Below are 12,431 nucleotides of genomic sequence, written 5' to 3'. Positions count from 1 at the left end.
TCTGTGGGGATGCCTGTCGCTTGCGACCAAGTTTATAAATAAATAAATTGGCGAGCCCTAGGAACGATCTGACTTCTGATGCCCTGGTAGGATGTGGGGCATTTACTATGGCTTGGACTTTGGTGCTATCTGGTCTGATTCCCTTCTCGGACACGATATGACCAAACACATTTATCTGCGGCACTGCAAACGAACACTTTGATAGCTTCAGTGTGATTCTATTGGTTTTCAGGATTATGAGGAGCTGGTCTAGTTGCTTGAGGTTTGTTTCCCTGTTATTGGACCAAAGCCAAATGTTGTTGATGTTCCATATGCAAATATTCTGGCATTGGTCTTTTTTAACATGATTGTCATCTTTCTGAATTTGTTGAAAGATTGGGTAATTGAGAAGGTTGACGGAGGCTCCGGAATGAATCAGAATATTTACTTTTGTGTGTCCAATCTGTACTTGTGTTTCTGTATATTTACCCAAGCTTGTGTTCACAGTAAAAAGGAATTCATCATCTGAATCTTGGAGATAATTCGAACTTTTCTCTTGGTCGACATGTCTGACATTTCCACTGTCCTTGGGTTTGGATTGAGATCTGCAGTATTTTGCAAAATGACCCATTTTCTTGCAGTTGTGGCAAGGTTTCCCTCGAGCTGGGCACGACTCAATTCCGCTTTTGTGTGGAAAACAGGTTTGGGACTTTCTACCACTATCAGGAGGTTCTTTCTGGTATTTATTACTCTGGCTTCTGCGACGGAGTTTAAAATTCGCCTCGAGTTTTTTTTTCGTCGTCGCAAGTCTGTAATGGCGCGAAATATACTAGTATATAAAATGTGTATGTGACCGTATTTATCTATATCCCAGTCTTGTCTCCCAAGAATTGTGGTGCACAGCTTTGGCTAATTTTCCGATGCGCAATTCGATTTCGCTTGCATATGGCAATTCCTCTAACAGAAACAAATAAACAGTTCTTTTCATGCTGTTCGATTAAGTTTAGATTGAATTGAGGTAAGAATATATTTAATACATGTAGATTCTGGTCCTATTTTAATAATATTGCTGCTATTTTGCCGTTTAACAAGATGATGTGGTTGTGTATAGGCGCGTTGACACGTCGTAGTTTGCACAGTATTGAAGAGTAATATAACTATATAACCGTGAATTCCAAAGGCAAAGTGTAAGACAAAGCGAATATATCATGCGGTTTATTTACATTTTTGAACAATTGAACTTCTATACTTTTTAAAGTATGAAAGAACTTCTATACTTTTTATACCTTTCCAGATTAACTCGAAGCAGGAAAGTTATACCCTAAAAATCCTTTCGAAAGACGTTTGCTGTTGTCAAAATGTTAGTGTTTTTTCAAATTGAATGCAAACAACAAAACTTTTGCACTTTCCTATTATATCTATTAATTATGAATGGTGTATTCCCAGACAATCATAAAACAGGATAACCTTTACATGAGCCCGGTTACCGGAGATTCACTGAAGAGTGAGAGGACTTTGAGCTATTGAAATAAGTCTCTATGACACCAACAAGGACATGCAATTGTTGTGGTGATTATACAAGTAATATAACTTCCAGGATAATTTTATCTGCTCATTTTAATACCTCAAAATCATCTCACGCTTCTTGAATCTCGGGTAACCGGGCGCATGTAAACAGCCCTTAAGAAATTATTATTTTATTTAAACAATAAAAATGTATAGTACATACATTATTTGTATATAGTACATATGTATATAGTACATACAAAATGTATAGAGTACATACAGACATGTGTATAAATTCGTCTACTCACCTGAGTGTTGCTGTCGAGACTGTCTTAATCGCTCCGCAACTTTTAACAGAACCGCTCTAGCAGAGCTTATGTCATCTGCATTCATCCCGAAAGAAAAATTAACAATGCTATGCCATAAAAAACGGCTAAGATCTATATTTACGAAACACTCGCTTTGTTGCAGCACTGATCGCAGAGAAAACAAACAAGAATGCATTACATCATGCGCAAGTGTGCGGCTTTTGCGCATGTCACATGGTAGTAAGAGTCCAATAATGTCTGGGCACGAAATAACATAGCAGGGGGGGTTAGCCCCTCTTGATGTACTCTTGATCATAATTAATATTGGCGGACATTTTGCGCTTATATTTATCACCGCCAATATTGAGCTTTCTGCATTCGTATGTTGAAACATTTTCAACAATTTTTGAACATCGAAGTGCTGAACAAATGGCATATTCTATATCCATTGTAGCCTAGCCTACCCAATGACTAGTCACTGGTCAAGGTCAGAATCTTGCCAATTATTGGATGCACAAATCTATCTGTAATTTTAATGTTCTCTATATTATTTATGTCTACAAAATGAAATAATTTTACCCTTAACAGTGATTAATATTGTGTGATGTTTTCAGGTGTAGAAACAATACTCATATTAACCTATGAGGTGTGGAATTATACATTTTCCTAGTGTTACCAGGGAGGGTTGTGTTTCCAATGACAAGTTCCTTAAAAAATATGTGAATTCATTTTTTACATGCTCTAACATTGAATATGTAAGTTAATATTTTCAATAATTTAAAAGGTAAACTAAGAAAGACAACATATACCAAGCCATGCAGATAATGTAGTATAAATATATTGCATACCATATCATCACTATAGATGCCATGTGTTAAGGAAATATTTCCGATCGGTTCTGCCTCCTTGTGTTTACGTTTTCTTTTGTTAAATTAAGTAGTTCTTGGAACAGGGACAGTAGGGTCATGTTTATAGCGCTTATAAGGTCCTGTAGACATTGCTTTCAAGGTTTTCAATTCTATTTCTTTAATAATATTACATTTGCTACGTCGAAATGGCCTTGGTCTCGTTGTCACAAAATTTGCCTGTGTTCTTATTTTATAAGATAAATAATTAGCCAAAGCCACAAAATCAATCAAGCTCTGCAACCCAGAGTAAGACTACACGCTGATCAAGAAGTGATGCAAAATCATATATTTTTCTCATAGCTTCTTATATTATTCTAGCGTTTTACATGCAATCAAATTTCTTTTTATAACTTTATAAAAGGAGTAAAAATTTTTAAATGGGTAAATATTTGGGCAAAGTTTAACCCGCCAAGTATTAGTATTTATGACAACTGCTTGAAATGGGTTAATGACAGAAGCTAAGCCATCAATGTTAATTTATATTTTAATATTTTTATGTATTGCAATACATGACTATGGAAACATTTGTGAGATTCATGCAAGATATGTTGACACTAGTTTAGTGGATACTGCAAACGTCCAAAAAAATGGTATATTCTGTTGATGATGATGAGGAGGAGTCAGAGCTAAAAGATAAGGTATAATGTGAATTGATGAAACCCTTAAGAAAATATTTTCATCAAATTTGGTTTGAATGTGATAAGCATTTTAGGTATTAATATATTGTGACAACTGTATGACAACTTTTAACTGTTTAGCTGTCATTAAATTGTGATGATTTAATTAATTGGGGTATAACACTTGATAATGCCATTATGTTTTATTGGTTAGCATTTTTACAACCCACTTAAATGTTTATATATGTTTTTCAGCCTTCTAAACGACAAAAGCAAGTTACGGTTCCATCCAAGGAGACCCCAAGTGATGCTGCTATCAATGCTTTAAAGGCTAAATATAATTTATTACAAGAAAAGGTCAGTTTTTAGGAATTGTATCAAGGTGTAGCCTTGCATTATATACAGTAAATAGTGCTTACTTCCCAAAAAACATTCTCCATCTGATAAATGTAACAAAATTATTACCCTCCTTTCTACTTTGTTACTGGAAGAGTTGCATCAAGAATATTCCTTGTAATAACTAAGGCAACACCAAAATCGAATCTATCAATGAGTTGAAACAAAGATGAGGCATCAGACTGAAGGGAAGGTTTAAATTATCTACGTTTTCAGCCATATCATTAATTGTGGTGTATACAGGAACAAAGAGCTCTTGAAACGTATTTAAACCCTCAATACGTTCTGGTTATTGTGTTTGGCAAATGTCCACTATCCTTGTCTTCTTTGAGTCAGTTTCTGAACTTGGTATACGTTCTTCAAATGGAATATTGCGAGTTTGTGAAATTTTAATAATGTTAGTAGCATTCTTAACATGCTTTAACATATCATTGACTACACGTATGCTCAAAGAATCACAAATAGATAAATTCAATCTATGGCAATAGCAGTGTGTATAAAGAGGCTTGGGGTTAAGGCTTAAAATCTGAGCAGCTAAGCCATTGGTACAACCTGCCACAGCACCAGCCCCATCATTCCTCGGCCATCAATCGGTAAAGTTAATTCCTTCAAGGCCTCTAAAAGTAATTTGGCAAGTTCAGAACCACTCAATCTCCACTTACAATAAAAAAAAAGAATTCTTCTCGAATGTTCATATTAGTATCAATAAAATGCACAACAAGAGACATTTGCTCTTTGTGTGAAAAACTTTGTCTGCAATCATAGAAAAAAACTTACTTTCTTTTACATCATTAACAATCTGATTGCTGATTACCTGGCTACAGCATTTAATGATTTTGTTCTGGCTAGTTTTAGACATATAACTTCTGTTCTTACCACAGTTTCTCAAATGGTTTTACTTTATCCCTTCTCCGTACTCCATAATTAAGAGTTTCAATAAAATTACCAACTCCCCAGAAGAATAACAACCAACCGATGGGTGATGCTTAGAGTCATCACGATGGCCACAAAGAGGTAAAACCTAGAGAACCACACAAAAAATGACAGAATCAGCAATGGAAGAGAGTATTTGTCTATTTTGCACTTGTTCTTTTTTAATACCAGTAACCAAGGTAATTTCAATTTGCTCCAGGGTACCTGATATTTGGAAAAGTAAAGCAGTTAAAATTGGAAATGTAGATGCATGCAATGCTATCTCCCTCCCTTTACCCTGACCAGCATGTTGATTGAAAGAGTAAGTAGCATATTTCTAATTCTGATCTGAAGAGGTCTTGAAAATAATCTTCTCACTTTACTGGCTTTTTCTGGAAATTTATCTCCAAACAATACACATGACAATATGCTCCATTCTGTAATGGTGAATAGCAAAGCCATCATTGATGCAATTCTAGTCAATTGTATCTGAAGGATCTGCCATTAGATTTAGGAAAAAAGAATTCTTTATTTAGTTTAAATACATTTTTAATCAAATTACATATCTCAGAAACATCTATATCTTTAACTTTCTCATTAGATAGATAGATAGATAGATAGATAGATAGATAGATAGATAGATAGATAGATAGATGTTAGTTTATTCAAAAAATTACATCGCAGCCCTGGAGCTGAATTGCGTAATTAATTTACACTTAAAAAAAAGTACACTTAAAAAAAAGTACAATATAAGACTATCTAAGTATGTATAAATAAAGCATACATGTACAATTGAACTAAATAATGTGAAATATTCAAAACTCTAAGATATGTTATTAATAGGAGCTGCACATCAATGGAATAAGAGTGTTCTGGTAATGCTTTGTCTTGATTTGGGGAATATTGAATGTTTTATTTTTCCTAAGATTGTACTGTGGTTGGTGTCTTTGTGGAAGTAAACCGTATAATTTGTATCACACAAAGTTGGATCACACAAAGTTTTTCACACAAGTCATGTTTCCGACTTTGAAATGTTGGTACATTAAATTTCTTTAAATTTTGCTGGTACAACTCTCCTGGAGATAATATCAACAGCACATGTTTTTGAACTTCTTCTAAGTCCTCACTTAGGTAGTTCGACAGAGAATGGTGGAATACAGGTGCACAATATTCAAGCACAGGTCTGATGCAGGTGCAATAGAACATAATGATATATTCTATTGGTACGCATGCGCGTTTTAGCAAAACTATAAAATATAAATGTTTGTTAGACTTCCTTATGACATCGTTGATATGATCGTTCCACAGTAAAGTGTTAGAAATAGTCACTCCAAGAATCTTGGCATGCCTAACAACCTCGAGTTCCTTTCCTTCTACTTTAATCGGATCAAAAAATATTTTTGCTTCTTAAAATCAATGATCATCTCCTTGCACTTGTTTGCGTTTAACTGTAATTTGTTTTTATGTGACCAGTCCTGCACAATGACGGCATCGCTTTGGATAGTGCTGCGATTTCCTCTTTTAATGAATTCGGAAACAGTCGTTTTGTCAACATATTTCCACTTATTTGCATTGGGGCATCTCAAATCATTGATCATCAACAGGAATAACCACGGGCCAAGTTAAGTACCGTGGGGAACACCTGAGGGTATGCAGCCGCATTCCAAGTAACAATCATTGGCAAGCTTCACACGTTGTTGTCGGTCCTTCAAAAAGTCACATACCCAGCGTGCAATCCCAAGGGGTATTGAGAAAAAAATTTTCAGTCAGAATCCAATGATCGATTAGATCAAACGCTTTCCTGTAGTCTAGCAACATAATCCTCACCGCTGCACCAGTGGCATTGGTAGCTTCTGACCATTATGTACCATTGAGATAAGTGCTTGTGTGGTTAAGGACTTCGGAATGCTCCAAACTGGTCTGGGTCAATAATCAAGAGGATGGCTGGGGCAATATACGTTGTGACAATGAAGTCTTCGGCAACCTTGGATAATGCTGAGGTAAGTGATATTGGCCTAAGGTGCTTACTCGCGTTTGTTACAGGTTTAGTTTTAATAAGCGGAGTGATATCAGCCAGTTTCCAAGATAAAATAAAATATTGATATCTTCCAAACCTTCCTTGCTAAAAATACGAGGTTCAACCAGACAATTAAATAGTAATTTATATCTTTGCTCACCGCAATCAGGATAATAAGTAAGAATATATTTCTACCCACAACAGAAGATAGGCCCAAAATACAAAAAAAGGATGACCACTTCTCGTCATTACAATTTAAAATACCCTCCTGTTTTACCAGTTCTTCAGAAGTACAACCAGTATCGAAACATTCCTTTGACACAGACAATGGTAAAAGATTTTTAGAACTTTTGTCAAAGTAATCACTATGCTCAGTTAAAACAGACAAAAAACATGGGTGTTGAGCATAAAAACTGGCATGAATGAATAGCTCAAGTGATGTTAATATTCTCAAAGTTGGAACAAAGGTATTGTTACCTACTAGTACCAGGGTAGCTGAACTATAAAGACAATTACCAGAGGCATCAGATCTATCAGAAAAAGAAAATATTCAAAAGTCAAAACAGGAAATCAAAATCACGCTAGATTACTGATGGCGGAATGTTGAATGTGGATATTATGATGTGTATAATTATAAATATGTTCATATGATATAAATATTCATTCATATGAACATATTTATATGTGTGATTTATATATGTGAATGTTGAATGTGGATATTATGATGTGTATAATTATTAATATGTTGATATGCTATAAATATTAATTCATATGAACATATTTATGTGTGATGTACTCATGTACATTCCTTAGGAATAATAACAACTAAAGTGGGATATTTAAGTGATCTACACTTATATATGCATAGCAATTTTTTGACACCAGCCAGCGCAGAAATATGTAAATTTACAATTTGAATACATAAATATTAAATAACTGGCGATGCAGAAATTTTGGCTCAGAGTGTGGTTGCTGTCATAAATATTATCCAACAGCTGTTGGCTATAATACAAAGGTTGAACCTCACACAAAAAACGGAAAGGTCATTCCAACACTCTAAATCGTTCTTAGCAAACACAGACCGGACTGTCTTGTACAAATCACTACAAGACAATGAAGACATTGTGAAATATCACAATACAACAAAGCAAATGTGAAAAAGCAGAAGCTAACCTCGAAATTTACTCCTTCGATGCCCAGAGGAGATCAAAAGAGGCAGGTCTCCACTTTTTGCCTAAAATGACTAACACAGGCAAGCAGAGTGATTGGTTCAACTTGCCCAAAAATGCAAAGCCAATGAAAGAATATAATTTTAAAGAATTATCAAATCAGAAGGCTTACAGATTACATCATAAATTTGTCTTGGTTAGGCAAAAAAGCTATTAGCCAATCAAAAAGCTGTATTGGCTGCCAGACAGGCAAAATAGCTGCCTCTCATTTGTTTGCCTAAATACCAATGAGCTATATACCTATACATAACTGGACTGTGATATAAAAATATGAAAAATTAACTGACGTGTTTCAACTTATGAATACCATTTCTAATCATGGAAATCGAATAATGATTATCTGGGATAATTTACCATAGTCACTTTACTATGTTACCTACCCCTAGATCCACGCCTGCTTTGAACAATTAGCATTACATCCAGTAATAGCACATACTTTCTTTCAGGTGTTTCCAGCTATCAGAGTTATTTCGGCGACTTGATTGTCCAGAAAATCCTTAAGTTGATCTGGAACTAAAGAGCTGTCATCTACAATAGTCATCTAAAAGATATAGTATTTCAAATATAACTCGTAAATAAACTACAAGTTATTTTTGACAGTCAAATTCCAATTTTACAAATGATTACCATCAATAATGACCATCTGAGGAGAATTTGGAACATGAAAAAGCATGGCATGTACTTTGTCATAGCTTGCTTTTGTATCCGAAACAGATGCAACAGATCTTAATTTATATAATTCAGCAATTCTAGAGGGGTCCGAGGGCATGATCCCCCTGAAAATTTTTGAAATTTGGGTCTCTGAAATGGCATTTCCAGCATTCTGAGGACATATTTAGAGAGGAAACTCGGTCACTATTGAGTAAATGTAAGTCTCCATTGTTAAACTATGCTCTATCATTTCTGATGATCGATTGATTGCAAATATCTTTAATTCTAAAAATTCCATAGATATATATGTAAGCAAAGTTAACTGAACGAAAGACCAAATATGGCTATATAAATGTAAAGTGAAATGTTATACATCCTGAACATATTACCCTGTAACTCCTTATATATTGATGTAATCCTGTCCTGTAATATCAGAGTTAATAAAACTGTCATACACTAAAGTTGTTGTGTAAAGTTGTACTTGGTTGAGGCAGTGGCAAATGGCTATACCTCAAAACCTAACTGGTTATGGGCCCAGGAGAGGACTTGTATTTAACGAAGATGAAAGTAAGTATGAACTCTGGGAAGTTAAGTTCATCATGTTTATGAGGATCCAGAAATTATACAATGTGTTTGTTCCTAGCGAAGATAAACGGGAGCTAGATGCGAAAAGAATGCAAATGCCTTCACCGAGGTAGTCCAATGCTTGGATGATCGTAGTTTATCCCTGATCATACAAGAAGCAAGAGATGGTGGAAGAAAATCCTTGAGGTGTTGCGTGATCACTACCAAGGTAAAGGAAAACCAAGAATCATCACTTTGTACACAGAGTTGACCTCGTTGAAAAAGGGCGAGAACAAGAATACAACTGACTATATGCTTCAGTTGTGCAACAGCCTACTTATCACTATGATATTAAAAGGGCTTCCGCGGAGTTATAAAACATTTTCAACTGTAGTCATACAACGAGAAAAGCCAATGACTTTCAGTTAATTTAAGACTGCTTTACACAACTATGAAGAAAATAAGAAAAGAGTTGTAAAATGGAAGATCAAGACAACATCCTGTACGCAAAGCCAGCACAGAAAAGATTCGAAGACAAAAGGTTCAGGGTCACAAGAGCTCGGATTGCTGGACAAAGAACGAGAAGTGGTGTAGTAGCTGTAGAAGCAAGACACACAACACGAAGGACTGCTGAAGAGAGGACAGCAAAGACGCCGCCAAGAAAGCAAATGAGCAGAAGGAGGAAGACAACAATGAACATTCATTTGCATTTACATTAAAAGACTCCAACAACAGAAGAAATGATACAGAGAACGAAAGCCTACTAGTGGACACTGGAGCAACTAGTCATATTATTAATGACAGTTCAAAATTTATGAACTTTAACAGTAATGTTAATTCCAGCTCGCATTTTATGGAACTAGCTGATGGTAATAAATCTAATGTTGTGTTAGGAAAAGGGAACGCTAAGGTTAAGCTATATGATGTAAACAGAAACATGCATGATGTTATGTTGTATAACACGCTCTATATCCCGTCCTATAAGCAAAATATATTTTCGGTCTCAGCCGAAGTAGGTAGAGCAGGATCAATAAGTCTTGACAAACAGGTAAGTAAATATACCACACAGGAAGGCAACATGTTTGACATCAGGAAGAAAGGGCGTTTGTATTATTAAAATAGCATATCATTGTCAGATAATAAAGCTAGCTCAGTAGGAGAATGGCACAAGATTCTAGGTCACTGTAACTACGGAGATATTAGAAAACTAGAGAAGGTACTTAAAGGCATGAAGATTACCGACTACAAGGAGCCTGAGTGTGAAGTATGTACTCAGGGCAAAATGTGCCAGACAAGAAGTAGAGAGCCAGACCAGAGAGCAAAAGCACCCTTGGAATTTAATTGTACATTGTGATCTAGCGGGGCCGATAGAGCCCACAGCAAAAGACGGGTTTAAATATGCTTTATCATTTGCAAATGATTTTACAGGCATGAATATGATATACTTCATGAAACAGAAGAGTTACACTATAGAAGCTACTGAGAAATACCTAGCTGACATCGCCCCTTACAGAAACGTCAAGCGACTACATTGCGACAATGGAGGTGAGTTTATTAGTTATGGATTTAAAGTCTCTTGAGGAAACGCTCAATCAAGCATGAGACTAGTGTGCCTTTCTCACCCCATCAGAATGGTACAGTAGAGAGAACTTGGAGAAGCTTGTTTAGCATAGCGAGATGTCTTCTGTTAGAGGCAAAATTACCAAAACGTCTTTGGACGTACGCTGCAATGCCTTCAGCATATATCCGAAACAGATGTTTCAATCCACGTTTAGGGAAAACACCCTACAAAGCATTAATTGGTAAGAAACGGAATTTAAGTCATATGCATGTATTCGGATCTACATGTTATGCGTATAAACAAGATGCGAAAAAGCTAGATGTGTGTAGCCGAAAAGGCATTTTTGTCGGATATGACAAAGGAAGTCCGGCCTTTTTAGTATTTTATCCAGAAACGAACAAGGTAGAAAAAGTACAATGTGTAAAATTCTTCAACAATATCCAAGCCGAGCAAGATGATGTTATTTTAATCTTTAAAAGAGTACAAGGTGAAAATATTGATAAGCCCAAGGCCAAAATACCAAACATTGTTGAGGAAAATCAAAACACTCCGGAATTTTAAATTGAACAAGTAGGCGATGACAAGGAAACACATGAACAACACGAACAAGGCATTAAAGAGGAAAGATATCGAACGAGAGCATGCAATAAAACAGCTTATTAACATCTTGTTAATAAGTGTCATTCTATCAATTATTCTTGCATTACCTGTGTTTAATTTTGCTAAACTCAAATATGCTTGTGTGATATTTTAATTTATTTTAATAAATAATATGGCGGAAATGATCAACACTCCTGAAAATTATCAAAATAAAAATGGATGGAGCAAAAAAACTGTTGAAGGTTTACTCACAGATGCCATAAATTATTCTTGGTCTTCCTACCCCCAATTGGGGGTGCAGTTGGGCACGTTAAAAAATTAGAAATGTTTGAAGATAAAACCGCTTCACAAAAAAATTTAAATTCACAAGAACTGCACAATGAATTGCTGCATAATATTCATGCATATTTTCTGACTCGATCAGTACTCACCTCCTTGAGTTGTTCCATGCCAAGAAAACCACATCACCTACATCCTCCGCAGGTGCTAGGGAGCATTTCGGGCGATTTTGGGAAATGCCGGTTACAAGCAGGAGCGCCTTTCTACTAACGTTTTCAAGATGGCAGATTAGCAGCTATATTTAATATGGGACATCAATGATTACGAAGCTACACCCAAATTGCTAATAATGTATTTTAATTTTGTCTTTGCTATTAATATTATGATTTAATATACAATATGCATAGCAGCAATGATCTCTAAATACTTAAAAATATAGCATCAAGTGTAGTCTTACTTAACTAGGCTACTTAGCTACAAAGCAAGCATACAACAATATTATTTATAGAGTATCTGCGTTTTGCATATTTTGCTGTGATAAGCTATTCCAAATATCAGTCTGCATGAAACATTCAAAGCACAATTTGAAAGATAAATATGACATCATCATTTTATTACAAAGACCATTTACAATGTAACTAGAAATACATGCATGCAGCAACCCCTCGCCATTTTAAATGAAGCAAAATATTTCGTGCGCTACCCAGACCTAACTTTCTACGCTAATATTATGAAATAACTCGTGCAAATTTTTCAGAAACAAAGACAGTCGTAAAGGTGAACAGAAATCACCTGTTTGCCTGCTGCATTACGTTGCAGTTTAAGTGAGTGTTAAACTTTTCTATAGCTAAACCTTCAAAACAGCACAAATTATAATAACCATACAAGCACTAAACGTCGAATG

The sequence above is a fragment of the Dendronephthya gigantea genome, unplaced genomic scaffold (assembly GCF_004324835.1).
Source record: "Dendronephthya gigantea isolate DGI-Jeju-01 unplaced genomic scaffold, DenGig_1.0 000360F, whole genome shotgun sequence".
In the NCBI taxonomy this organism is placed as follows: Eukaryota; Metazoa; Cnidaria; class Anthozoa; order Malacalcyonacea; family Nephtheidae; genus Dendronephthya; species Dendronephthya gigantea.
Note: the sequence above shows the minus strand (reverse complement) of the source record.